We start from the raw sequence: 24,873 nt of genomic DNA, 5'->3' as shown, positions 1-24,873 counted from the left end.
TGTAATAAGGAGAACATAGAATACAAACTTTAAAGCACATAAAGGATTAGCACAAAGTATATGCCCAAAGAAGAAAAAATTTGGAGGACTTAACCATTCTTGGTTTTAAGACAGTATAAAGCTATCATAATCAAAACAACTTCCCATGGGCAAAAAGACAGATGTATTAAGCAACTGAATGGAATAGAGAATGCATAAAGAGACCTACTCACGGTGATGAATTAGAGTATGGCAAAAGTGTCAAGGTGATTTAATAGTAGAAAAGGAAGGTCATTTCAGCTAATTTGTTTGATCAACTGGATGTCTGTATAAAAAAAAAAAAGCATCAAAACTTTAAGCAAGATCTAGACCTAAAAATATTTTCTCAGAGAAAACATAGGATAAAATCATTGTGACCTTTGGATAGGAAAAGTTTTTTTATTTTTTTATTTTTTTGGATAGAATAAAGAAGATTGGAGCCATGCAAGAAATATAGATATATACATACATGGTTTTATCAAAATTAAAAGTTTTACTCTTCAAAAGAAACTATTAAGAAAACAATAATGCACATTGCAAGAAAATACAACAAATACATCACACAAATTACTTATGTGCAAAATACATAAAAGATTCATAAATCAATAATAACAAAAATACACTAGATAATGGGCAAAAGCATTGAGAATAGATTTTACAACAGAAGATACACAAAAAGCACAAAAATCTTCAAGATTATTAGTCACAGAAATTTAAGTTAAAAACCACGATAAAATACCACTAAACTACCCTTAGAATGCCCAAAATTAAAAGAATTGACACACCAAGTGTTGGCAAGTATATGAAGACTGAAACTCTTGGAGTGCCCATCATGGCTCAGTGGTTAACAAATCCAACTAGGAACCCGAGGTTTCGGGTTCGATCCCTGGCCTCACTCAGTGGGTTAAGGATCCAGCATTGCCATGAGCTGTGGTGTAGATCACAGACATGGCTTGGATCCCATGTTGCTGTGGCTGTGGTGTAGGCCAGAGGCTACAGCTCTGATTAGACCCCTAGCCTGGGAACCTCCATATGTCACGGGTGCAGCCCTAGAAAAGACCAAAAAAAAAAAAAGAAAGAAACCCTTATGCCCTTGTGATCACAATGCAAACTGTCACAGGCTCTCTGGAAATCACTTTGTCAGTTTCTTGAAGTTAAAAATAAACCTACAGTATAAATACAGGTTCATACAAAGACTTGTGCATCAATGTTCACAGAAGATTTGAAATGTCCCAAACTAGAAATGATCCAAATATCCATCAATAGGTAAGTGAATAAATAAACTGTGGCATATTTATCCAATGGAATACTACTCAAAGAACTCTACTGATATATGCAACAGTGTACATGAATCTCGAAATCATCATGTTGAGTGAAAGAAGACAAAAAAAGAATATATACTGCATGATTAAATTTCATGAGACACTAGAAAATATAAACTACCTATAGTGACAGAAACTAGATCAATAGTTTCCTGGGGATTGCTGTTTTTATTTTATAAAATACTGATTTATGTAGATGTCTGGATCTAATGGACTTAATCCAACTGGCCAACTGAAATTAAGTACTGAATGGTCAAAATGATCAGACCAGGTAAGCAGCACACCTTAGAGTCCTACCTGAGGTAGACCTATCCTGTCTAGTTATGGTTCAGCTTCACATTTCACCACTGAGTGATTTTTCTACATTTTCAGCTACTGAGCACTCATTCTTTGGAGTTAAAGTTATTTTTCCAAGTCTTTGGAGAATTCCATTTTCTGTAAGATTAAACTAGACTTATCAGTTTACTATTACTTCAGGGTTCTATCTTTGCAATGAAAACATACGCAAAAGTCACTCAATCAAAGAAAATGATATAGAACAAAATTATGGGATGAAATATAGAAAAAATCAATCATGTGGAAAGAAAACAAACAGAGTGGATGAAAAGACAAAAATAAAAATAGAACTCTTGATTAATGAATCATGAAAAAAGGTTGAACAGGTATTGTTTCTCTGGTTTTCCCTCTTCAGAACAATGATTTCATACTTCTATATCATTTTATGCTACTGTGGTTTTGTTTTGAAAGAACCATTCAAGTTTCTTATGACAAGGGTTAATATAAATGGGAAAAGAAAAGAAAGGAATAACCCTATTTTCATAGATGTTTTTACATCAAAGTTCTTGGCTTCAAAGCATCACTGAAGAATTATTTTATATCAGTTAAATATAGTATCATTTAAGTATAATATTTGAAACTGGGTGTAAGTGTTTTGACACTGCTAATATAGCTCATTTTTTTAGAAAGTGCCTAGGGATTTGGATGTATACAAAAGTGGTCATTTTAATTCGGAGGTTCATTGTTTGCATGATTCTGGACAAGTTCATATTTTTTAAATCCCACTCATAACCCCAGAATACTACTACCTATATTATGAAATTTTAAGGTATTAACATATCAAAAGTATACCAGTGTCACCTTATACCCAGAACTCAGATTTGTGTTTTTAGTATATTGTTGGGGCATTTTTAAGCTAGAGAATTAGAATAAACTCAATTTTAGAGACACTAGGAAGGCCAGCATGTACAGTTACCTATATTATCTATCACCACAGGCCAATGATCATTTGGGTTATTTTCTCTTGTCTCAGAGATTAAGAGGCTGTGTTGCCTGTCTCATTATTAGAGAAGGTGTAGAAATAGCAGACATTCTTCCACAATTTGTAACACCAACCATGAGGGTATTTCCCTCGTGACCCAGCGGTGACCAACCCAACTAGCATCCATAAGGATATGGGTTCAATCCCTGGCCTCACTCAGTGAGTTATAGGATTCGGTATTGCCGTGAGCTGTGGTGTAGGTCGCAAGCATGGCTCTGATCCAGAGTTGCTGTGGCTGTGGCGTAGGCCCGCAGGTGCAGCTCTGATTGGACCCCTACCCCGGGAACTTCCATATACCAGGGGCGAGGCCCTAAAAAAAAAAATAAAAAATAAAACTGCACCAAGTTGGGAAGGAATATCAGTACATAGTAAAGTATGCAGCTTCTAGAGTTGACTGCCTGGAACTGATTACTAACTCTATCAGGTGTTAACTCTGTGAACTTGGGCAAATTTCTCCACCTCAGTGCCTTAGTGTCTCACCTCTAAAATACATCACAGGATTGTCTGGAGTTAAATTAGTTAACATACATGGCATAAAGAACCATGCCAGACACAAAGCAAGCACACAAAATATAATTGCCATTATTATTTCTCTTGTAGTTTTCTTAGCCTCAAGCCAACAAGTTGCTTTCACTTGCAAAAGGAATGTAATATCCTATCTCCAGTCTTGATATTAGAAATTTTGATATTGATAGGAGAGGCTAAGTGTGCAACTGTTTTGTCCTCAAGCTTCATTATTCATTCACTGCAGAAGAGAAGAGCCAAAACAGGCTTTCAAGGAGAAAAACATGTTGATAAACAGAAATGGTTTTCTTTGCTGGGATAGTATGAAAAGTATGCTTTTTTTTTTTTTTCTTTTTCAGCTTTGAATGCTGTACTGTGATGTCCAAAAACAAGGCTAAGAATATAGGCCATGGAACCAGTTAGAAGAACTGAAAAATAGGGAGGAGGGAAGAAAAAGCTACTTCTCTATATTTGTAACAATATAACATTTCCAGAGAAAAAAGTAAGGAAAGAGTGAGGTGACTGGTGGTGATTCTTATCCTTTATAATCTATTTTCTACCCATCAGTATGTCCTGTCAGCTCTTCCCCTCAATACATTCCACATATGCAGCTTTTCACTACCTTTGTTAATGTTTCTCTGGTCCAAGCCTTCATCATTTCTCCCTGGATTTCAGTAGCACCACTTAACTGATCTTCCTGACTATTCTTTCCCCCAGAATAAATCCACCACACAGCAGCTTGAATGATCTTTCTAACGTGTAAATTATATCATTTCACTACCTTTTTAAAAAAAAAAAAAAACTGCAGTGGCTACCAGCTACTGTTAAATAAAATTCTGAAGCCTGTGTCATGTCCTACAAGGTCCTCTGTGATCTTTCCATTGCCATTTTTCTGGCCTTATGCCCTTCTGCCCTACCTGCTTATCTACTTCTCTCCAGTCATTGGCCTTTTTCACCTCTGGAGCATATGGTGCTATTTTATGGATCAGGACTTGAACACTTTCTTTTCTTCCTACCTGGAATTCTCTCCCCCACATCTTCACGCAGCTCCCATTCCCATTATCCAACTCTTGGTTGAAATATACCTTGTTGGACAGGCCATTCCTGATCATCCTAGCTAAAGTGTCATTCCCTACTATTATTAATCTTTTTCATAACACTTTTAAGTACCTGAAATCATCTTATTTTCAGGTTCACTATCTGTTCTCTTCAATTAGTTAAGCAGCTTGGAAGAGAGCTCAGTCTGTTTTATTTTTGTATCTCCAGCACCTAGAAACAATATTTCTTTGTAGCTTGACTGGTTGACCCAAGATATAAAGAGCCTGAAACTGGTGGCAGCGCACTACTGGTGTTATTCCATCATCAAAGCCCAGGTTCCTTCCATCTTTATTATCTCCTCTGCCCGTACACATATTTTTTAGCCGAATAATTATTTTTAAAACGTCTGCAATATCACTTTTAAGAGAAATTAAAGTACTATATATTTTCTTTAAAGTTATGCAGAAGTCTGTAACACAAACCAGATGAAGTTGAATGAGCCTGTGTCCCTGACCTAACGAATTACCTCCATTCTTGGCTAAAATATTATGTCAAAGGTCTGACAATTAAGTGCTAAAGTTAAAACTCAGAAACTGGTTGTGTAAAAATAATTTAGATTGTGTGGGAAAATACACTGTTAGAAAACAAGAAATTTCTCCGGGAAAAAGGATAACAAAGGACCAATGGGAGGAAACTGATTTGAAGCAAAGCAGCTGCATCTTCCATCTGCACTCTCGCAAGAGAAAACTCTAAACACTACATTGCAGCAGATTTTTTTACCTCTCAATTATGAACACAAGAAAAGCAAATCCTGCTTCTGTAGTTGGCTTATAAGAATCATTCTTTCTGATTTTAATGAGAGGATTTTAGGAAGGAAGGACCAGACATTTAAAACAATTCAGCATATTGGAGCAAGGAGCCCAAGGAGTGGAAGGGTCTTCTGCAAGTACACAGTGATGTCGGCACTGGAGAAGAGAGAATCTTCAACAATAAAAAGCCCGGAATTTTAGATACAATTATTAGAACAAAGCAATATAAGGTGGATATTCTAATAAGGATATGAAGAAAACACAAGTAAAATTGTCTATAAATCTGCTTTGAGATATAACTATAGTATTTGTTATTCAAATATAAATTAATGAGCTTGTGAATTGAACTGCAGGATTTATTGAAATTAAAAGTTAATAAATTAAGTGATTAGGTAGCCAGTATTACTTAGATTTTTCTACTTATTCCAGGGGTTGTATTCTATATTGAGTGGTAAATCAATGCACACAACAAGGTTCCTAGCTTCTGGATGGCAGCACTAAACTGAAAGGACAGAATATTACAGCCTTGGTCAAAGTGAAGTGGAAGGAAAGATGTTGTATAATGTCATGATACAAGTTTGCAAGTTTGATGGGAATCAAACAACAAAAAGATGTAATACTGAAAAATCTCTCTCTCTCTCTCTTTTTTTTTTTTTTTTTTTTTTCTATCTTTTTAGGACTGCACTCATGGCATTTGGAAGATCCCAGGCTGGGGGTAGAATCAGAACTACAGCTGTTAGCCTACACCACAGCCATGGCAATGTGGGATCCAAGCCACATCTGCGACCTACACAACAGCTCATGGCAACACTGGATCTTTTAACCCACTGAGCGAGGCCAGGGATTGAACCCACAAGCTCGGGTCTGTAACCTGCTGAGCCACAACGGGAACTCCCTCAATACATTTTTTTTTTAATGATCACAAGCATCCTGTACTTGAAGTATTATCCCCATGTCAGAGACAAAACTGGGACATAGTGAAATGAAGAGTCCTTCCCTAAATCACACAGCTAATAACTAATAGAACCTAAGGTCAGGCCTTCCCATTCAGGTTTCCTGCTCCTTCATTAATGCCACAGCTAATGGGGACAAAGAATGAAGAGAAAAAAAGGAAGGTCAAGGAAAAAACATGGAAAAATTCAGATTCAGAATTAAGTTAGCATGAATTTTCAGTCAGCATAATTTTGAGAGTTTATCTAGCAAAGTCTGGCAACCAGGAAAAACATCTGAAAAACAGATAGTAGAGTGATTCACTGTTGAAGATAAGCAAGTTGACACAAAATGCAAGGTTAAATACACAAGTATTTGTTAAGGTGGTAACAGGTGCACCCCTGGAAATTTAGTCTATGTTTGCACAGGGGAAGGTGGATCTACAAGGTGACTGATAGACTAAGAGTTTGAGAAAGGCTTGACTACCACCCTCTCACTATCAAAGCTCAAAATATCAGATTTTAATTTTCTCAGCCTCTCTGGATTCTAAAGCACAGATGCACTGGAGATTTCTGAAACTGGTTCTGCAGGATTTAGGGCAATTCTGCAAGCTTCCTAATATCCTCTCAATAGATTTCACCTCAGCTTAAATTAATCAGAGGTTTGCGGGTTTGTTTCCTTTCTCTTATTAACCAATAGAATATACGATCATTTTTTTTTTCTGCCCTTTCTCTCATCCTAATCCCTTAAAATTACAGAAGTATTTACAGTCGATAAAGGATGTAACTTACATCAAAAAAATTAGGAAAAACTCTTAGAAGGTACAAAATAAATGTCATTGGATTGACAAGAGAACACATAAGCTCAAAAGATACTCAGGAGAAAGCCATTAGAAAGGTTCACAGAACAAACTCGAAGATGTTCACAGTTAAGAGTACAAATGGGAGTTCCCATCACGGCTCAGCAGAAACGAATCTGACTAGTATCCATGAGGATGCAGGTTTGATCCCTGGCCTTGCTCAGTGGGTTAAGAATCCAGCAGTGCTGTGAGCTGTGTTATAGGCCAGTGGCTACAGCTTCAATTTGACCCCTAGCCTGGGAACCTCCATATGCTACTGGTGTAGCCCTAAAAAAACAACAAAAAAAATCTATTTAATGTTCAGCAGGATCTTATCAATGTTTCTGAAATTGCCTAAGAGCAATGTTTTCCAGGTTTTCCTTATGATATAATCACCTTTGGAATTTATGGGGACACACACACACTCCTGAAGCCCACTCCAGACCTGCTGAATCAAAGTCTCCATTTTGAGCCCATTGAGGGGCTCATAAATATAAATTTTAAATCAGCAGTTCAGATAACCCTGTGATCTTAAAAACTGGGGGAATACAGCAAAAGATTGTACTAGGTACATCTACATGCATGCTAACCCATTTACCCTCCCACTACATACCTATACACACAGTATTTCTGCTTTAGCAAAACCATCCTTCAATGAATATTTTCATGTTCAGTTTATTAATGGTATAACGTGTTTAAAAAGTATGGGTGATAACCTTTAGTGGGATTTGTCAATTCATTTATTAATCAGTGTTATTATCCTTAAACTTCAAGAAGCATAGAATCATTTCAAAGTGATTAAAGCAGAAATGTCCAGACCCCCCACAAAGTTTCTGCTACACTCTGTTAGGAATGGACAGGAATCTGCATATACCACAAGCAATCCCAGGTGAGGTTATCACTTTCAGGTACATTTACATCTTCCTCTTACTTTCTCTGTGTCTCCAGTCTACTCCTTCTACCACTATTTTATCTTTTATCAGGTGATACCTTATTTTCTCCTCCGCTTTCCTGTCTTATCTACTTCTAATCAAGTGACAGGAAGTGTGATGTAATTCCTAAGTGTCATACCTATTTGGGTAGAAACTATCAGTTATTTTTGCAAATGCTGTATGGTTTTGTCACCAGCAAAATAATAATAATTAAAAAAAGGACTGCAAGGATATCCTCAATGATTTTCCTTACTTCAAAAAAAGTGAAAGTACGAGTGAGAGTAAGTGAAAACAAACTGGCTAAGAATATATAGATCAATGGCATTTGTTCCTGCTTGTGCATTAAAATCATTTGAGAATCTTTTAAATACACTCTAGAGATTCAGATTTATTTGGTTGAGTATGGTACCAGAAATTGGTAGGTTCTTTGAAGTTCCCAGGTGCAGAAAGAGTTTAAAACTCCCAAATTAGATTCAGTCGAATCCTGTGCAAAGGCAATAACAAGATATGCCTCTGAGATTTAAACAGTGGAGGGAGAAAGAGACTTTAATGAAAAGAAAGAAGAAAAAAAGAATTATATATAACTGATGGAGGGGAAAATAAAAAGAAAAAAGCATTGTCAGGGTAAAGAAAAAAAGAAGTCAGTGAAAATGAACGGTCCTTCCTTAATACCTGCTAAAAAACTAAGGAGAGTTTAAGTGCAATTGAGGGTCAAGTATTTTACATGGATTATAAAAGAGGAGGTAAAAGAAGCACTTATTGCTTCCCACTCCAAAAATAATGGAAGGATTAGAGTTCATTTCTTTCTAGACTAAGACCCAGAGAGGAAAAAAAGCAAAAGTCAGAGTATAACAAGAGATGTTTTTATGAATGCCTATGCAAAGAGTGAAGGCAAGTGACCAGCAGATAGACAAATACTTTGCAATAATAAACCTTGAAGCTCAGAGCAGAGAGGGGCGGACTAAACCAAAGTCAAGAGCATAATTAAAGGTAAGAAAAATCACTGCCAATAGTATTAAGCCTGAGAGACCTCTAGAAAAGGTCACAGAAGGTTTACATTAAACATAATCAGAAACAAAACAAAAGGAGAAAATGAATAGAAAGGTTTGCATTGCCAGAGAAATGGGAGATCAGAGGCTATTGTTTTGGAAGGACATGCAGACATTATACAAATATCCTTTCTTTCAACAACAGAGATACTTCTAAACTGGTGAAGGTTATTAAATATAAAAAGATGGCAAGAGAAAAAATATTGTTTAAAATCTGCAAAAAACCCAGAAAGGTAAGCAAGCCTCATTCTTGGAAAATACAGTTAAGAGAAGCTATGAATCCAGGAGTTCCCGTCATGGCTCAGTGGTTAATGAATCCAACTGGGAACCATGAGGTTGTGGGTTCGATCCCTGGCCTTGCTAAGTGGGTTAAGGATCTGGCGTTGCCGTGAGCTGTGGTGTAGGTTGCAGACTCGGCTCAGATCCTGCATTTCTGTGGCTCTGGCGTAGGCCGGTGGCTAGAGCTCCGATTAGACCCCTAGCCTGGGAACCTCCATATGCTGCAGGAGCGGCCCTAGAAAAGGTGAAAAAAAAAGACCAAAAAAAAAAAAAAAAAGAGAGAGAGATAGAGAAGCTATGAATCCAGATAAATTGGATTATTTTGCCTTGTGCAGGAACGAAGACACCTAATTTTAAGTTCACTCATAAGAGGACACTGAAGACAAATATCAACACTTCAATACTGAAAAATCAACTCTTATGATCAGTCAAGTTGATATGATTTTCCTAGAACCTTTTTCTTCATTTATTATAGTTTATTTACAATGTTGTGCTAATTTCCACAGTGCAGCAAAGTGACCCAATCATACGTGTGTGTGTGTTCCCTTTTTTTATTATCTTCCATCATGGTATATCCCAAGAGACTGGATATAGTTCTCTATGCTATACAGAAGACCTCATTCTAAATCAATCACACGCTTTAATGCAATGACACAGTAGTGTGTTTGTGCTTGCACACACAGACACTCTCACCTTTGCTCATCCATTAAAACTTTCTTTTTTTTCTGCTTTTTCACCACCTCCTCCCCCTATACTGCATAGTCTAACATTCTGGAAAGAAAGTATTTGTAACAGTAAGAAATATAATAAAACATAAAATTTGATAGTGCCTCACATCTGCTAAATATATTGTGATATATAAGTTATAATTCTATTTGTTATGAGACTTTTTTAAAAGAAAAATTTATCAGGCTAAAATGTAAGAAAAAAGAAATAAATAAAAGTGAAGAAACATACCTTTACCACATATAGTTTTATTCTTTCAGTATAACATTCTTGCTTACGATATCAAATATATGGGATGAGTAGGGTAAATGAATGTGGAAACATGCTTTTTTGAATCCCTTCATGTGTCAAATCCGCCTTCTGGGGCTTTGTTTTCCATTTCCTCTCTTGTCTGGGCTTGGAAAATCCACTGGTTCATTTTAAGTCCACTTTTACCTGCACTCAATGAGTGACACTACTGACCACTCCATACTCAAACTCTTTTAATTGCCTTTCATGGCTATTTTCTACACTGACACCCATTTTTCTTCTCTGGCCTTTCTCTATCAGTCTCCTTCCTGATTATTCCCACTTTACATTGTGTGGACAATCTTATTTATATCAATAAATTCCAGGAGTTTCCTTGTGGTGCAGTGGGTTAAGGATCAGGCATTGTCACGGCCATGGCTCAGGTCATTGCTAGGTTGCAGGTTCAATCTCTGGCCAGGGAACTTCCGCATGCCATGGGCATGGCCAAAAAAATTCCAATACCACTAATGATGATCAAATCTATTACTTACACTCCAAGCCTCTCTTCTGATCTCCAGACCCACATTTCCAGCTCTCTGTTGAACATCAGCACCTGATATGGAATTCAGTACTATTTTTCTGAGCACATCCTCCTTCCTCCAATATTTGCTCCACTTAGAGCATATCTCAATAATATTAATGACTGTAACCCAGTTTCCCAAGGTGAAAATTTTAAGGGTCACCCTATACTGAAGTTGACCATATAATTTAATTTTTCATTCAAACTAGGATATGTTCAGTTACCACTTTAATATAATATATACTCCTAAGCCCTAAATTATCTAATTCCCAACTACTTTTGTCAAACAGGTTTTATAATGGTTTAAAAACATAGCCCAGTGTCTGCCAAGGCTGCAGAAAGCTGGAATGAGCACTGCTCTCTCCCAACAGTTAGATAAAGCTGGATTAATTACAAAGTAATAGCTCTTATTGAATCCATCAGATTTTTGAGGCTAAAAGGCAATGAAGAAGAGAGCAAGAAGAAATACAAGAAGAGATAGAACCTAAGAGCTTTCTCACCTGAGGAATAGCACAATAGGAAGAAGAAATCAGGTTTTAAAAAAAAACAATGAGTTCCTACAATCAGTGTGGATTAGTATGATAATATAGAATCTCTGGAAGTTCTAGACCCAAGTGGAACTCGCACACACTCATAGTCTCTTTTCTATGGACCTTCACTCATAGTTTGTGAGAAAGACTGGGGGATAATACAGGAGCTCCCTCCCTCCCTGCCACAGTGGTGCAAACATGAAGAAGGAGACTGGCTTCCACTGAGGGAAAAAAAACGGGATCTCACACCTCTCCCCTGATCCTTTTCACATAATGGAGTAAAAATCATAAGTCACTGGAGGAGGCCAGCAAACCCTGTCATCTTCAGAGTACAGGCTCACACCACCGACAAAACAGGAGGGATAAAGAAAAAAAAAAAAATCCTTCTACTCTGAAGAAAGCAGTAGAAAAGAGTGGTAGACCCAGCATCCTATTGTAATACCACTAGTAAAGGGGCAGAAAACATTCCCAAGAGAAACAAGTTAGAGTTTGGCTGCCAGGGGGAGAAGAGGCATAAATTCTCCTCCTGTGGCCCAGGGACACAGGATCTGTTTAAGGTTGAGGCTAGACTGGAACAACAGAGAATCTATCTATCTCCACAGAAGCCTAAAATATACCAACTAACATTCTACAGACGTCTGGTTGCTGTGGTAGAGGAAAAGCATGGCGGGGGTATAGTGGGGGTTACTCCCTTTGTTGTACAGGCATTCAGAGACAGCTGAAAACCAAGAGTAGAAGACACTGAGGGAGGAAATAAAGCCTTAGGGTACTCTAGCCCCCACCCTAAGCTCAAGGCAATGCTAGAGGAAACTGAATCCTGTAGTACATTGACAATAATCAAAGCCAAAACAAAATCCAAACTTGGCTTAACATCTGACTGGATTGACTCAATACCTCATACTAATGGCCTGAGAGAAGACCACTCATCTTTTCTCTGCATATAAAAATTCTCACATATAAATGTTATTTACCTGGAGTTCCCATTGCGGCGTAGCAGAAACGAATCCACCTAGGAACCCGGAAGTTGTGGGTTTCATCCCTAGCCTTGCTCAGTGGGTTAAGAATCTGGCATTGCCGTGGCTGTGGTGTAGGCCAGCAGCTGTAGTAGCTCTGATTCAACCCCTAGCCTGGAAACCTCCACATGCCATGGGTGCAGCCCTAAAAAAAAAAAAAAAAAAAAAAAAAAAAAATTAAATGTTATTTACCTAAACCTCTATTGCTTTACACATTATATCAAGCATGTAACAAAGAATTTAGAGACACACACACACAAAAAGCAAGAGGAAAAAATATAGCCAGTGTTCCATAATCATCAAAAAGTAAAACAATAAGAAAAATGGCTACCAACTATTGAATAGATAACTGATTATGGAACTCACATGGTGGAAGCTACTGAACAACAGAAAATAAGAAACTTCTGATCTATTCCACCATATGGATGAATGTCAAATTCATCTGTCAAAATTCCTAGACTGTCAACATTAGAAGTGTGGATTTTATAATGTAAACATTTTACCTCACAAAGAAAGTTGAACTTGAAAATAAAATCAGGAAAAATTGTTTGCCTGGTTTTTATTCTGTCTCTACAATTTATTATCTATACCACCTTGATCAACTTACTTAGCCTTTCTTTGCCTACATTCCTCCATCTATAAAACAGAAACAATAAAGATAGTATACCTACTTACAGAGTTGTTATAAAGGGTTAAAACATGTAATATACACAGAATAAATCACCACATAAATATTTGCTATTATTATTAATTTGTCAATCTCCTCTCCTACCAATGCCCTATAGTATCATGGATCTAGACATTCTGAACTATTCAAAATTCCTCTACTTGACCCTATAGTTTCATACTACATGTCTTTGAACTTAATGATTTAACTTCCTGGCATATCCTTTTGCATCTTACCTATGATTCCCAGCAGTAAAAACTTCTAATCCTTAAAGACTGAGTTTATTTGCCTTCTCTGTGGCCCTTCTCTACCACTTCCTAATACTATTCAAGTGAAGGAGATTACTTCCCACTCCTAATACACATCTCCATTTCTGAACCAGTCACACATTGTAATTATTTCTTGAATATTTTTTCTCTTATGACATTGAATAGAATTGTACTGTATTTAATATTCTGTCCCAGATCTTAGTTCGGGACATGACATATGATAGATGCTAAATAAATATTTGAATGACATATGGATAAAGGAATAAATTATGGTTCACTTCAATACTGGCTACTTGATAGCACTGAAAAATTCTCTTAGCTGGTAACTATTGAAATAACAAGACTAAAGAAGCATCAAAGAAGTTATCTGGAATACCAGAATAAGAGGAATTGCAAGGTGGATAAAGGGTCATGTACGTGGTAAATCCCATACAGTAAAAGACTAATGGCAGAATCTTAATAGTAGAATGCTACTGAATATTATAAATTTTTCATAATTTAATTATGGGAAAAAGGGACCAGCCAGGTCAAGGTTGGGAGCTAAGGTGAACTATTAAAAGATTCAGCTCAATGGAGTTCCCATCATGGCTCAGCATTAACAAACCTAACTAGGATCCATGAGGATGCAGGTTCCATCCTTGGCTTTGCTCAGTGGGTTAAGGATCCAGTGTTGCTGTGAGCTGTGATATAGGCCCACAGCTGTAGCTCCAATTCAACTCCTAGCTTGGGAACTTACATATGCTACTAAAGAGTAAATAAATAAATAAATAAGATACAGCTCAATGAAACATAACAAACAGACAAGTCAGGCACAAAACTGGCAAAGAAGAATTGTCCTATCTATAAGATAAATGAGAAAGTTTGATTCCAAGATAAAATCTGGATATGAAGTCAATAAAAGTTGACCAAAAGGCAAAGACAAGGGAAGATCACAAGTTCACAGGAACATCCTTGGACAGAAGGTACTTTTTTTTTTTTTTTGCCTTATACCTTGTTCCCAAGAGCACGTCTTTCTCAATTTTGAATGCAAGGTCTTCTAAACCAAGCATCTCATAAACATACTTGAACAAAATTTACCTAATTAACATATATTTTCTGATTGTATATAATGCATTAAGATAGGCAATCATGCTTCATGATAAGCTTCCAATTGGATAAAACTCAAAATCACACTCTACCCTTGAAAGAAATCATTTCAATTGGGTAATAAGTGCTCACAATAAGCAGTTTTCCATGATTACCAAAAAAAAAGTTCTGATTGGGAAAATATGCTTACTACAGCAAGCTCTGTGCAGCAGTTACATAAATTGTCCTTCATTTTTCATCAAATAATACACAAAATTGTTAGCTTTCTATACATCTTATGTGGTTGCATGTCTTTCTCTGAAGGGTCACACGACCTGGGTAACACAGCATAGATAAACAAAGGCAGAAACAGGGGCCATGCTGAAAAATGAGTAGAATTACTCTCCTTAATTCTCTCCTAGCAACTAAAAAGCTCTAGAATATTTGGTACTAAATACAATATTAGTTTCTGAGGATAAATACACCTTATATCCATTTCTTCTTCCTTATTCCTTGCCTCATGTGAGGCTGATTTTCAGTAAGTGTGGTTAAATGGGTAACATATAATGGTAATCAGAAAGTAAAGGGGGAGAAGAGTTCAAATCAAGAGAAGAATAGTACTGAGATTAGTAAGCACATATTTGGCGATAGAAATAAAAGTAAAAATATAAGAAGTATATATTAAAAAATGGTTATGGTAAGTCAGGAAGAGAAACAAAATCAAGCCAATTTATTGCTGGAATGAATGGTAAAGATTTAAGAGAGTGGTGTTTAGTTTCAGCATGCTATTTCCACTTCTTTCCTCCCCAAACGCTGTTACCTACTTCTTCTTCTCAACATCACACTGAACTGAACAAAGAAATGAGCCAAAATTTAAGATAATTATCCACAAGAACAGTACAAGCTGGAAAGGTCTCTTCAACAGACTTGAAATGTTGATTAATTTCTGAGAGATATGAGGCTTGTCAGCCCTATAAGATAAGATTGTTGTGCTGTCGGTTCATTATGCAACATGAACAAAAGCTGCTCAGTGGAAAAGTGGGCAATTTTTACTCAGTAAGTGTCTCTGTTTGTCTGGGCCTTGTGAGAAGCTATGAGAGAAAATGGGGAGGGATCCAACAGAGGCTGGGGGGACCATGAGATCAGAATTCAAACCCAACCCTGAGTGAAGGGGAGAAGACATGGAGGAAGCAGTAGGATGGAAATATCTTAGATTTAAGTTCAAAGGAAAGTCTGGCTCCCCGAGGTTGGGGAACAAAAGGCCGCTATCCCAGGAGTACTACTTCTCCAAGGAATAGGCCTGTCTCTTTCCACTCTCTCGTTGGAAAAAACAGACTGTGGGAAGCTTGGCTTCCATTAAAATGTGGGAACAAATGTCAGAAGGCAGCAGCTGAGGATCTCTGTGAACTCTGCTCCCTGGGGGCGGCCCATCCCTGAGCGGGCACTCTCGTGACCTCCACTGCCCACCCTTGCTTTTCCACACAGAAACAAGGAAATCTCTCCCATGGTTTCCATGGCCCTCGCATCCTGAGGGAAATTTTAAATAATGTCAATAATGTGAATTTTGAATAGGGAGGTTCATGAGAAGAAGAACAGATAGCCCTAGGCTATGGAGTTGATAGGGCCCACCACAGTTCCCATTCTCTCCCTCCTCCACTATTTGTTTCAAATTCCCCTCATGCCAGACTATCGCCTTGCCAGTTAGTAGTATGACTTAAACTTTCATTTCTGAGGGCAGTAAGCTCCTAACATTGACCTTCTTGGCCTGTGGTTGCTACACTTGTCCATTCACAGTTAGAGTAGGGCTGGCTCCATTTGTTAGAGCAGCCATTCCTCCTCCTGGGATTGGTGCCCATTTCTCATGCTGGTGACTCCTCTTCTTGCCTGCTGGTTCCCCGGGAGCAAAGAGTCCAAGGTGCCCAGGCAGCCACTACAACTTGTACCATGACACTACACACCTGTCACAGGGATGCCCCCTAATGGTACAGCATTTTCCCAGTCAGAATCTATTCCTTCTTGCTAGATGAGACAGTAATTTCTGATGTTTCAACAAATATTACTTCTGTGATATCTTTCCGACTTTCTCTTTTTAATTGGAATCCTACCATAAAACCACTTTGGAATGAACTGTAACTGTTCCTTCCTGCCAATGTATACTGATTGTTGAAAGAAGTAGACAAAATAACGCATGCAAAGCTATTAATGCAGTGCTCCTCACAAAGCAGGACTAAATAGTGAATCCTTATCCAAATCTTTCCTAAAGATAAGCTTTATTTATAGTGAATACTGTATTTAAAATTGCCATTATAACTTAAGTTTTTCATTTAACATATAGTAATTGAAAGGTAATTTGTGTCATGCACAGCACTAGGCATGGGTGTGAATAAGAAGGGGTTACTTTTAAAACATTTGGTGTTGAAACCTACACTGTCATGTCTCTCTTTTATACTCAGTCTATAAACATACCACAGTGGCTCATGTCTTACACAGAGAACTTAGATCTTATCACTTAATGAAATGCTAAAATATTCTTGAATATTAAAACATATGATTATTGAAATGGCATTTGCCTTTTCAGGGAAAATTACCAAAAAAATGCATTATCCCAGTCATTTTATTATATCATTTGTAGTTTGGTAAGCAGCACTATTTTCAACTAGTCCATATGGATGTTTAAATTTGCATCTAGATATTATTTATATTTTGGATAGTTAATAAAGCAAAAAGTAGAGTGTATAGTATATCTCAGTGAAAAATCAGTACCATTAGTAACACCAAATTTTTATTCCCTAGAAGCAAAAAGAACCCCATTATATATTCTTTCTTTGGTCTCTTGTCCTGCCACAATATCTTTAATATTTTACTTTAAAAAATGCTCCTATCATTGTGTTCTGCACAAGCACAATAAAAGCTCTACTCTTGTCAAAAATAGCAGCTTTGTAGAAGTCTTTAATTTAATGAAAAAAAGACTATTTTTGAGCAATGAAAAATTTCCTTTAAACAATGAAATACCAGCAGAAAAAATAACAAATATCTTAAATTTCTACAGTGGAAAACTATGACAAGTAAGGAGGTTCAAAGAAGGATAAGAGAATGGGTAAGGGAATTAACAATAAGAAATCAACAGCATAATTATCATGAGATATACAATGTTGGGGACATTTTCAAAGAGTTTTTATTCCATGTTATAGTTCAAACTTAGCATATAAATAGCAAGTTCCAAAAATGGAACTTTAAACCATTTTTCCAATTATTGGTTTGGAGTTTGGAAGGGATGTGCTTCTGAGATTGTTCCTACTTACTAAAAACACAGAAGCCAGGACAAAAGGTTGTTGGAGAGTGATTCCAAAGTATTTTTAAACTTTTTTTTTGTCATTTTTGAAATGGATAGTTTTATCATCATTACTATAAATAATCCAATCTCCTCTTCCAGAAATATTGAAAGATAAATTCATTTTATTTTATTTTGTACATTATTGTCATTGTTTTCAGGAGAGAAAAGTACTGTTCATAGCTTCACGACCACAAAATAAAATATTGATTTATATTACACTATAATGGACAGGGACCAGCTCTATGGACAGAGAAAAGAGGGCAGGTTTTATGGGTGCCCTAAGGGGAAAGGCTCCAAAATCTTACAAACATATTTCCCATGTTGGCTGGCCATATGACCTGAAATTCTCAGGAGAGTCACTGTCGAAGTTAAGGATTCCAAAAAGCTTCAGTAATAATGAAAATGTTTCACTGGTAATACTAACGTATTATAATTAACTTAAAAAACTAATATAGCCAGCTGCCACTTCTTAAAATACACGAATTACTGAAAAGATATGACAGGGAAGTGTAGAAAGAATCTCTGAGGTCAGGTGTGGACTCAGGATACTGACATAGCTTCTGAGACTGGGAAACTGTAACAAATAAATTGTGTTAGATATTGTTATCTGGTACCGCAGTGGGATCCTCCATTCTCTTCCTATTTAATGCCTGGACCCCATACATCACAGGGCTTTAAGGCTAAAAACTATATTTTCCAGATGTCGTTGCAACTAGTTTTCTGGATGAGATTTGCTTCCACCATTGAGATGTACTTATTCCAGTTTAGAAAATAAAATAGGTGGGAGTAATTCTTTGTAATTTGGTGGGGCAGGCCAATAAGCAGAATGCAGCAGACATTACACATGCAAGAGCTTCCAGTGTCTGTCCACACCATTGAAATAATGTGGATGAAAGCCTATGAGAGGTTGGTAGTGGTGTAGCACTTTCCTGACCACTAGGTGGCAATAGCATTTCTTGACCTCTGCTCACTCCAGAACAATCTTGTAAGAAATTCTGGTATTGAATTCCTTTCTGATTAAAAACATTGAGTGATTCTATTCTCTGACAAACAAGGTCCAAGGAGTCAGGAATTAGAAATACTAAAGAACTAACAAAGAAAGAAGGAAACTAGATGCAAAGCTCCTGTAGCAATGCTAGCTTAATAAGTGTTGCTTCAATCAAGGAATTTGCATGTGCCGCTTAACAGGAAAGTAGCCAATCCCCATGAAACACAAATAGAATCCTCTGGACACAGTAAGGAATATAAGAGGGAGGTTACAAGTGCAGGGTGTTTGGGAAAGACAGTCTTTGTCTTAGGTCTGACCTAAGGACAGTAGACTGAATTGGAAAAAAGCAATCACCTGGTAGAAGGAAAGGAGTGTGTAATTCTTTCCATATGGAGCTTGTGGCTTGCTTGTATAATTAAATGTTAGAAAAGTTTAGTGCTGGGTGAAATTTTTCATTCATATAAGTCTGCTTTGACAATTCAACATTTTAGGGCACAGTCTCACAGCAGTGGTAAGATTAACTTTCAAACTTACAAATGATAAGAAGGTTTTTATTAAGAAAAGAAAGAGGGAAGAAAACCTGATAAGGAACTGAGGACGAGGTTGCTTCCCATACATCCTTGTAAGAAGTAGTAAAAGCCTTAGAGAAAATTCTGGGGACAAGTCTTACAACTGCCTTTGGAGGAAATGGACTGATCCCTAACGGAAGTAGCTAAATAGACAGACAGAAAAATCCAAGCTTCTCTTGGCATTATTTATGAAAACTAACTATCTAAAGGGCCAACTAGAAAATTGGAACAGAAGAAAATCTAACTTTTTAAAAAATTACTGGAATGCATTTTTCTTGTTCTTGTTGACACCTGGGCATATATTACATTTATTTACAAAGTAACTTTCTTATAACCATTGATCATAGAAAAAAACTATAGAAGTAGTCAAGGGCCATGGCCATATGTTCAGGACATCCAGAGGATAGCATGTTTGTTAAAAAGCTGGAACACTTTATGGGGAACTTCTGCAGGGGCTGGTAAATCTCTGCTATTCAGATCCTCAGAGTAAATGATGAGGGTATCCCATCACTAATTCTAGGTACGAGTGAATGGAAGAGATTATTTGGGTTGACCACAGATGCCCAGTTGTCTGCACACATTTGTGAGGCGTTCCATCAAGATAGTGGAATGACTAAATTGAAGTAGTGGGTAAAAGTGAGAGTTTGGCAGACTTATCCCAAAAACACAACCTATAAAGCCACAATCTTTCCTGGAGTAAGAAACAGAATCCTCTTTCTGCGGCATAGGAATATGTATTCTTAGGTTGATTGTACGATGATGAAAAAGAGATATATGATGTAATGCTGGTAAACCAACCATGACAGAAGCTGTGAAGGAGAGTTTTCCAATCTCAAGCATCTTATGTAACCATGCTCTTGGATGCCAAGAAATTACTCAGGTGACACACCTGATTTACTAGACCCACGACCATTCATGGCACTAAATAATGAGATTTGTGCTATTCAAAAGAAAGGTGTTATTAAGCAGGCAGAAGGAATTACAAAAAGAAAAAAATGAACAATAACCATCCTTATTGGGTGGGATTTTTAGAAGGCTGTCAAAGCATAGAAAGAAAAAAGGGGGAAATTGACTGGATCTCTACCAGAAAATTCATAACATACTGTCATCCTTTGGGAGCTAAGAGAGCATCTTCAAAGCTAACCTTGATCCTTGCTCCTCAAAAAAGGCCCTTTCAAATTCACTCCATCTATTTTAGCTTGGATAAATTCAGAATCTGCCTATTTCATGATCAAATAAGATACAGCAATATCTGCCTGTCACCAGGTTTTAATTGGACATGTTTGGTATGGAAACCTTGGCATTGCCAGAGCTCTTCTTAGTATCAAATATTAAGCAAAAAATTACCTTTTTTGGTAGTAAATATTAAGAGGGCAGCAAGAGATCACTACTTTGAATAAGAAAATGGTTGAAATTAGAGTACTAGTTCCATTAACTCCCTTTTAAACAGCCCTATCTAACCTACAAAGAGGACAGTCTGTTAAGGGGACCAATACAGAGAGACTAACAGGGACAGATGAAGAATTTCTCTTTGGATGATATTAAAGAAAAAAAGTTAAAAGATTTACACATGTTTGTGCCCTAGGCATTACTCTTCATATCTTACAGAAGGGTAAGATATTCAAATTCTCAGCTGATTTTAAAAGTACCTGCATATAGACAGCATGTCATTTGGAACATATGACAGAAATTGAATACCGCTCTTCACTGGAAACTCCTGGAGTTTCAGATTCGAAGGCAACCTGATGCAGATATTCTCATGACCCCTGTGAAGGGACAGGACTAGCTTGCTGCTGAGGATTGCTAAAACTCTTCCCACTACAGGAGAATATCAGGTAATCCTGAGATTAAAACTACCTATCATATCTTAGATAGTAGCAGAGAAATAGTAGAGACAAAGAAAATAGAGCCCATCGATAAAGTACAAAATGTATATTCCAGAACATGCAACAAGGACGATGTTCACGGTAGTTCCTTAATACATATGCATAAGCAGGTTGCTTCACCATCCCACTGAGAATCCAGTTACCCTCTCACTCTAAGGTCTGAATTCTGATTCTCTCTCAACCAAGATAAAGCAAGCTACTTAGTTCACTGACAGGAGTTCCCCAATTAAAAATCTACATTTTTCTGGGAGTTCCCGTCGTGGCTCAGTGGTTAACAAATCCGACTAGGAACCATGAGGTTTCAGGTTCAATCCCTGGCCTTGCTCAGTGGGTTAAGGATCTGGCGTTGCCATGAGCTGCGGTGTAGGTTGCAGATGTGGCTCGGATCCCGCGTTGCTGTGGCTGTGGCTGTGGCGTAGGCCGGTGGCTACAGCTCCGATTTGACCCCTAGCCTGGGAACCTCCATATGCCGCAGGAGCAGCCCAAGAAATGGCAAGAAGACAAAAAAAAAAAAAAATCTACATTTTTCTATGCTCATAAGAAAAAATGGCACGGGGTACATAACTAAAGCAAAGGTGAGCCAAATGATAACATATGTCCATTGCACCTCTGAAATTACTAATGTGGCAAAGTACTATACTCAACATCAAGAGAAAGAAAACACTTGGAAATGGCTTTAGGAAGAATTTCCTGTGGATAAAAGTCTAAATATACCTAGCAAGTGGAGTATATCAGCTCCTTACTGGTAATCTGAAGGGTCTATAAATTCATGTTAAACAGAACTGACACGTGTGATCAATATGCTACCCAACTGCTACAGTGTTGTCTGCAGGAATTGCCCAAGTGTACAGAACTGCCTCACTGAAAGGGACACAACTCCCAGGGAAGTCCCCCGACAGTGAGTGATCAAGCTCAGCATATGGTTACCTGGCCATTTTGGCTCAATAAAGGACAATGCTGATGGTCCATTTAAAGTTCAGAGCTCTCTATGAGATTGGTCACTACGTCATAGCCATAGTTTGACTTCTCTCTCTCTGCCCAATCCTGCTTCTTCCCTCTTCCTTCCACAGGTATTTATTCCAAGGATACTTCCTAATAAATACCATGGATGGTAAATTCCATCCCAGAGTCTGCTTCCCAGTGAATACATCTATGACTTTTGGTACCAGAAGTGGGGCTTGAGAACATCAGTAGTAGGCTGGCTAGCAATAAGGGCTTCACACTAATAGCTGGTGGGGAACAGATTAATACTGGTGGCAGCCCAACTGATAAAATTTCCTCTTATGGTGAACTGGAATTGCATACTTGAGTAAGGGAATTCACTACATGGCATCCACCAGGTATTTGACAAGTATGTGGGAAATTGTAAATGTAAGGGATTATATGAATGAACATCCTCAAAAAAAAAAGGGAAAAGCTTAGAGAGATTAATATGCAGTTGAAAATCAAGTATGAAAACTAGAGGGTCTTCCTGGTAGCACACAAACATGCTAATCTCCTGCAGAAGAAATTCAGAATTCCTACTGAATTTTGTCAAATGCTGTTTCTACATGTATTGAGATGATCATATTAATGATTTTTATCTTTTCTTTTATTAATGTATTGGTTGTTGAACCATCCTTGCATCCCAGAGATGAAACCCACATGATCATGGTATATTACATTTTTAATATATTGCTGAACTCAGTTTGCTATTATTTGGTTGAGTTTTTTTGTTTTTGTTTTGTCTTTTTTGGGCTGCACCCATGGCATGTGGAGGTTCCCAGGCTAGGGGTCGAATCAGAGCTGAAGCCACTGGCCTATGTCACAGTCACAGCAATACGGATCTGAGCAGCGCCTGTGACCTATCAGACTCACGACAACGCCAGATTCTTAACCCACTAAGTGAGGCCAGGGACAGAACCTGTGTCCTCATGGATGCTAGTCAGGTTCACTTCCACTGAGCCTCAATGGGAACTCCTAGTTGAGAATTTTTGCATCTATGTTCATCAGGGACATTGGCCTATAGCTTTCATTTCTGGTAGTGTTTTTGTCTTGTTTTGGCCTCAGGGTAATTCAGGCCTCAAAATGAATTTGACAGTGGTCCCTTTTCTTCAAATTTTTGGAAGAGTTTAAGAAGGACTGGTGTTAATTTTTCTTTAAATGTTTCTTAGACTTCACCAGTGAAGCCACCTGGTTGTAGGATAGAAAAAATTTAATTTGATCAGCAAGTGGATCTGAGTAGTCCAGGGAGAAGTTGCGATGTACGCTAGCAGTGCTATTTGGTACTCTGCCCAAATGTTCCTTAAGGTGAGGAGTACATATTCCCCAGCTGATGTGAGTGTTGGTTGATAACAACTCACACCTGCTTCCCTGTCTGGAGACTTTCCTTCAGCTAAACAGAAACCATTTTGACTGGAAGGCTATACGCCAGCCCCAACCATAGCCCTGGGGTAGAACTTGGCAAAGACTTTCAATTGACTGCTCCATCTGCCTCTAGCTGGGCTAAGTCTGGCACTTCCCTAAAAACTTCACTGTGAGATCAAACTAGGCACACTCAAGATCAAATTCTTTCTCCCCAGCCCCATTTTGTCCTCACTCTCTCCTGGGAGCATTTCCACAATAAACACATATGTAAGAACCCCCATATCTAGCTTTACTTCTTGGAAACCTGACCTGTAGGTCGTGGGAACCAAATCAATATAAGAATGTGAGCAAAAAAGGAACCAAAAGAGTACAGTGAATGCAGGCAGACAGCAAATTTTCTCTACTCAACAATTTTCCATGGGTTTACTCTAAACAGACAAACTACTATAAAAGTAACACAGGCGAGTGGAGCGCCAGGTGCCCCAAACAACAGCAGCAGAGAGGAGGAAGGTATCCCCAGTTCCAATCCCAGTCCCAGGCCTCGTCCCGACCCTGCAGCCCCTGTTCCACGGACCCACGGTCCTATATCGCCCCACCGTCCCATGGCGCATCTGCCACCGCCATGACCCAGCAGCTGAAACCCAGCTTACAGAAGACACTGCTGCTGGAGTTCAAGGGGCTGCAGGAGGAGCTGGAGGAGCGCTTCCAGGTGACCCTGCTGGACGAGGGTGCCCTGTACAACTGGGAGGTGGTCACTTCCGGGTCCTCCAACACCTACTACTTACTATAAGAGCAGCTACTTCAAGGCATTCCTGAAAATCCCTATCGACTACCCTTACTCTCCAAAGGCCTTTCAGTTCCTAACCAAGACGAGGTGCCCCAACACGTACAAGACTGGCGACATGTACATCTCCATCCTCCTCCCCTAAGTCGAAGACCCCCCAGGGCACGGAGCTGACCTCAGAACGGCAGAACTCCACCCAAAACATCAGGACCTGAACATCATCCCCCTTTTAACGAACCCAACGACCTCACCAGCCAACGTGGACACCTTTGTGATGGAGAGGAAGAGGGAAGAAAGCAAAGGCAGGACCAGGAGCCCACGGACATCATCTGGAAGCCGGTCCTTGGACCAAGAAGGACACGGAGCAGGACCCGCGTGAAGGCTCCCATGGCGCAGGCGGCGCACAGAGCGAAGACCGAGGCCCAGCGCCGCGCATGCGCGGAAGTGAGGGCTCGGCGTCTTCCACAGACCCGCTGCTACCTCTGCACCACTGCTGCCACCCTGGCTAGGCAGCTGCCAGGTGACGGCTGCTTCTGGGACGAAAAGGACTGCTTGGGCACCGAGGGCTCCTCACACCTGATCCCCACGGATAAACTTAAATTTTACCTCAAAAAAAAAAAAAAAAAAGGTAACAGACACTACGTCAAATAATTTATCCATTCCACTAGGTCTGGCATTTTCTTGTCCACCCCGTCTAAGAACCTTCCATGACTTGGTTCTTATACTGAATCACAATTAATTAGTTGCATGTTGAATAAAATGCTAATACTGTCAACCACCTCTTATTTAACATGGATTTGTGGTGTTCATGTATCATAGAAGTCTATAAATAAAAAGGCCTGTTTGAGATT

General features: G+C 38.4%; 1 pseudogene; it reads left to right on the top strand.

Moving 5' to 3' along the window:
* LOC100624967 lies at positions 22,924–24,852 on the top strand (annotated as a pseudogene).

Source organism: Sus scrofa, chromosome 1, assembly GCF_000003025.6.
Source record: "Sus scrofa isolate TJ Tabasco breed Duroc chromosome 1, Sscrofa11.1, whole genome shotgun sequence".
Classification (NCBI taxonomy): domain Eukaryota; kingdom Metazoa; phylum Chordata; class Mammalia; order Artiodactyla; family Suidae; genus Sus; species Sus scrofa.
The sequence above is the reverse complement of the archived record's forward strand: the minus strand, read 5'-3'. Positions and strand labels throughout refer to the sequence as shown.